Source organism: Neofelis nebulosa, chromosome 15 (genome assembly GCF_028018385.1).
Source record: "Neofelis nebulosa isolate mNeoNeb1 chromosome 15, mNeoNeb1.pri, whole genome shotgun sequence".
Taxonomy (NCBI): Eukaryota; Metazoa; Chordata; class Mammalia; order Carnivora; family Felidae; genus Neofelis; species Neofelis nebulosa.
Window position 1 is genome coordinate 49,559,027 of NC_080796.1, and position 5,453 is coordinate 49,564,479.

A 5,453-nucleotide genomic window follows, 5' to 3' on the forward strand; every position below is an offset into this window, starting at 1 on the left:
GTCTGGCCCCACTTCCGAGCCTGCAGTGGGTGTGGCCTGGGTGAGGGCTGCTCTGGGGGATGGGCAGCTTCCTGAACCGGTGCCCCCTCCCCCAGGGCACGAGACAGAGGCAGCTGGCTGTCACCCACCGCGGCTCTGCCACCAGCCGGCTTATGTACCTGGGACAGTCACTCAGCCCCCCTGGCTTTCACTTGCCTCGTGGATAGATTAGATAACCAACCTGTAGATTTTCCGTGTTCGGAATTAAAATTTCCTGGCCTGGTGGCTGCCCAGATCCTGGGTTGGTGGCAGCAGGAGCAGGCATCCTGTGACAGGTGTGACTGTGCTAGGCCTTCCAGAGGGAGCCCTGCTGACGGCCGAGAGGGCGGGACTCCAGGTGCTGCTGTTGGCTGTCCCGCCCACCTTCTGGGGGTGTGGACGAGAGGCTAGCTTCTCTGGGTCCCCCGCGGCCCCCTGATCCCTCACACCTCCCTGCCGACCACACTTTCTCTCAGGGCTGTGTCCGTTCCTGGGCCAGTGCTGCAGGCCAGGAGGCCCCGGGCCCCTCAGCATATCCAGTGTGGACCTGTTGCCTCCAGCTGGCAGGCCGGGCAGCTTCCTAGGTAAACACGCCCAAAGCTTTCTGAATGCCATTGGCTGGGAGGGCCTGCCCAGGGCAAAGGTGTCCATCCCCGCCCCCCACCCCCTGAAGGCAATGTGGCACCTGACAGCCCAGACTTACTGGGTGTCTCTCCTGCTCTGACACACCTTCAGGGCTAGACCCCAGCAACCTCGCTTTGCAGAGGGGCACCTGGGTGGCTCCGTCGCTTGAGCGTCTGACTTCGGCTCAGGTCATGATCTCAAGATTCCTGAGTTCGAGCCCTGCGTCAGGCTCTGTGCTGACAGCTCCGAGCCTAGAGCCTGCTTTGGATTTTGTGTCTCCCTCTCTCTCTGCCCCTCCCCTGCTCACGCTCTCTCTCTCAAAAATAAGTAAACATTAAAAAAAATTTTAGAATGCTGGCAGAGATCGAAGGATGGGCTAGCGGGTCACAGGCAGTGAGCAGTGCCCTCGCTGGGCAAGAATAAACAGACATTCGCTGAGTGTGCAAGGAGCCCGGTGTTGTGTGCCAGGCCCCTTCACGGACAGCCTCTCATTTAACCTCCCAACTCCTTGGTAAAATGTAACCATATAGCCCTTTCTTGATGAAGACCCTAAGTTTATTTATTTTTTTTTAATTTTTTTAACGTTTATTTATTTTTGAGACAGAGAGAGACAGAGCATGAACGGGGGAGGGTCAGAGAGAGAGGGAGACACAGAATCCGAAACAGGCTCCAGGCTCCGAGCTGTCAGCACAGAGCCCGATGAGGGGCTCGAACCCACGGCCCGTGAGATCATGACCTGAGCCGAAGTCGGACGCTTAACCGACGGAGCCACCCAGGCGCCCTGAAGACCCTAAGTTTAGAGAGGGGAAGTGACTGTCCCAGGGTCACACAGCTAGCAAATAGATCAGCAAGGATTTGAACCCAGGACTATGAACTCTAGACCCTGAGAGCTTCCCATTACACCACGTGCTTCCTGCTCCCTCCCCTACCCACTCCCCACACCCCCCCTGCTGGATCTGGCCTCCAGTGTCGCTTCTTGGCTCCAAGGGAAAAGGCAGGGCTATGTGGGAGCTGCCACTTGCCCCCATCTAGTCTGTTGGGGCCGTCCAGACTCTTAAGGGCCATCAGGTCAGTCCCTTCAAGAGGGCTGAGAGTGCCCCGGGGGCAGGGAGGCCACTCCAAGAGAGCAAGACCTCTGAGCTGCCACCCCTCGGCACATAGCTTTCTGGCTAGGGTGCACCCCATCCAATGCTGGGCAGATCAGGTCCTGGGGGGCATCTTTCCATGACATTTTCCAATAGGGAGAGGGAAAGGCTTGCAGGGGCCAGGTCGAAGGAACCTCTCACCAGCCTCGCCTCAGCCTGGGCTGCAGCTGTATAGGAGGTGAATTTTGCTAACCCATCAATCAGGGACAAAGCATCTTTGTCCCCTTTGAATCTGCAAAAGGCAAAGGTGAGAAAACGGCCTTTCTCTCCATCAAACTTCCTTTTTCTGCCTGGGATGAAGATTTCCTTCCTCTCTCCCTCCCTTCTTCCTTCCCCTTTCTCTCCCATCCAATTTCTACCCCTTTCGCCCAATACAGACTTAATTATCAACTTCATCTGTGCTTCCAAAACCCGGTGCATACCTTTGCACAGACTTTTTTTTTTTTAATATGAAATTTATTGTCAAATTGGTTTCCATACAACACCCAGTGCTCATCCCAACAGGTGCCCTCCTCCATGCCCATCACCCACTCTCCCCTCCCTCCCACCCCCCATCAACCCTCAGTTTATTCTCAGTTTTTAAGAGCCTCTTATGGTTTGGCTCTCTCCCTCTCTAACCTTTTTTTTTCCCCTTCCCCTCCCCCATGGTCTTCTGTTAAGTTTCTCAGGATCCACATAAGAGTGAAAGCATATGGTGTCTGTCTTTCTCTGTATGACTTATTGCACTTGGCATAACACTCTCCAGTTCCATCCATGTTGCTACAAAAGGCCAGATTTCATTCTTTCTCATTGCACAGCCTTATTATGTGGCCTTATACTTGTTTTTGCCTCCCCCAGCCTCTTTGTGCCGCTATCCTGCCCTGGCCCAACGCCTGGTAGGGGAAGGGTCCCCTCCAGAGGGCCCTGGGGAGAGCCCAGCACCTCCATTTGCTTTCTTCTCAGGTGTATGCACTGCCTACGAGTTCAGAACTAGATGACTCGTCCCTGTCTTCAGGACTCCTGGACTGTAGGTAACGAGATCAAGACAGGGCGTAATCAAGCAAGGACTGGACGGTCACTTCAAAAATATTATTAAGACTTTTCAGGGGAGGAGATGAGGGAGGACAGAAGTTGTCAGAGAAGCCACCAAGGAAAAGGTGGGACCTTCAAGGATGTGCAGAGCTGGGTTGGTGGAGATGTGGAGGAAGGCTATCCAGGGCAGGGAGGGAAGGGCAGGGCACAGTGTGGGCAGGGTACATGGTGGAGACGGCCCTGGCCACATCTGAGGGTCAGCCCTGGGGAGAGGTGGGAGAGGACATAAGGCCAATGCCTGTCCAGTCGCTGTTTGCTGAGCACCTCCTCTGTGTCACACACTGAGGCAGCTCAGACGCACGGTTCTACTTACTCCTCACAACAGCCCATGTGGGAGGCAGGACAGCTTCCTGCTCCACTTCACGGGTCGACAGCATGACATATGGAAACTCCCAGAGGTTCAGCAAACCGTTCAAGGTCAAGAGACAAAGAGGTGGAATCAGTCTCCACCAAGGCCTTCTGGTTCTACAGTAGGGGGCGCTCAATGGATGGTGGCAGGGGCAGGGCAGGAGTTGGGTGCTCATTCATTCATTCATTCATTCAACAGGTATTTCTTAAACACCTAAAGCTGGATGCTGGGGTTATGCCAGTGAGCCAAGTAAGCACAGCGTCTGCCTTCATGGAGCCCGCAGACTAGCGAGAGGACGGATTTGCAAGTTTTAAAAAAATCATATAAATATTTATATGTATGTAAGTAAAATATGTAATTTATTTTAAATATAAACTTCATTTTAATACAGACATATGTAGATGCATTTTGGACAAAAAGCACAGGGCGCTATGAAAACAAGTAACTATACCAGTAGGTCCGGATTTCTTCCAAGAAGGTACTTAAGGTTGATCATCGGGAATTTCTCTTAAAGCTTTGCTGGACTTTGTTCTCACATGCAGTGATGTGCTGGTCAGTGGCTAACCACCAGCCGGGGGATGGGCTGCCTTGGTTCATTGTGATGCGATGTCCACAGAGTGAACATCCCCACCACGGCCCGTTTCGTGCTACCAGTGTGAAGTCCTTGAAGGCAGAGCTAAGAAGAGGTGCATACAGTGGGTTTCGTGAGCTCATGCCAGTGGCCCCAGTCCAACACTGAATTCTGCTTATTGGGGGATTGGGCTTTGAAGGACCTGTTGGGGCTCTGAAGTACCCCCAAGTCACCTCTTCATGTTGCCCTGAGCTATCCTACTGTTGGGAGACAAGAGAGGATTGCTCCTGGTCCCCTGTCTGGACCATATAAGTACCCCCCAAGTCACCTCTTCATGTTGCCCTGAGCTATCCTACTGTGGGGAGACAAGAGAGGATTGCTCCCGGTCCCCTGTCTGGACCATATTTGGGCCCTCTACGTGGGGCACCAGCTGACCACTACAGGTGAACATCCGGTCCAGCCGTGCCACCCTCCCACCCCTCGTGTTCCCAGTTGGGGCATCAGATCGGGTGAGCCTCCTTCCAGGTGCCCCTGCGGTGCACACAACTCACAGTGCCCCCAACCCATCTTCAAAGCCCCCCCTATAGCAGGTGGCCGGGATGAGTGGCAAGCTCCCTGCAGACAGCATGGTGACGTGGCCAAAGTCTGTGCTGTAAGGGGTCCTCTGGGCAAGGTAGTCGCATCGCAGAGAAAAGAGCTGTGGTCTTGGAGCCAAGAACTTGAATTTGAGCAGCAGCTGTGTGGCTCACAGATGAGCCACATCACCTTTCTGGGCCTCGTTCTCCTCCGCTGTGCGGTGGGAAATGGTGGGGATGACCCTCTGGGCATTGTGGAGGGTGGAACGAGATGGCCTCTGTGAAAGCCAGGCACCTGGAGCGTGAAGCCCGGGCCTCCCTCCATGTTTAACTCACTAAGTCACAGTGACCATTTATGTTCTACAGAATCACAGAAGCTGGGCCTGGAGGGGGCTGAGGGGGATGTAGTTTTCTCCTTCCTGCCCTATTAAGAATTCTTCTTACAGTATCCCTGATGGTGGCCACCCCATCTCTGCGTGGTCCAGTCTAGACGCCCAAGTTCAGCACATGTTGGAGCCCCAGACGGTGCTCTGGGGTAGAGCATTCTTCCTGTCCCTGACCTGAAACCCGCCTTCTCTGTGCCTGTCAGCAGGCCCTACCCTGCACACACACATACAGTCTGACACACGTCAGCAGGAGCATAAATATTTATGACATGTAGCTAATGCAGTCGGCTTATAGGATTTCCAACGCTTCAGAAGGGAGCTTTTTGCACAAGAAGACTTTTATCTGGGGAGGGGTCCTGGACAGAGAGTGGAGGATGGCAGGCAGCAGAGAGGAGCCTCTTGGCCCCTCTGAGCGTTCCGGGAGCTTGCCCTTCACTGCGGCAGCCCCAGGATCTAAATTTGAAGGGAAGGTCAGCTGGAAGCTGCCACCTTGGGCTCTGGGCACTGAGAATCAATCAGCCTTTGAAGGTATTTACTCAGGGAGCCCCTCCCTGGCTCTGCAAGGCCCAGCCTCAAAATGAATGGGTCCCTAATCAGAGGGCTCTGAAGTACTCCTCACCCGCTGCTCTGAGAGGGCCGAATAGAGGGTTCTCACTCCCTCCCCCATTGGCTTCCAGATTTTCTCCAGAGGTGAGTCCAGGGAGGAAGTCCTAG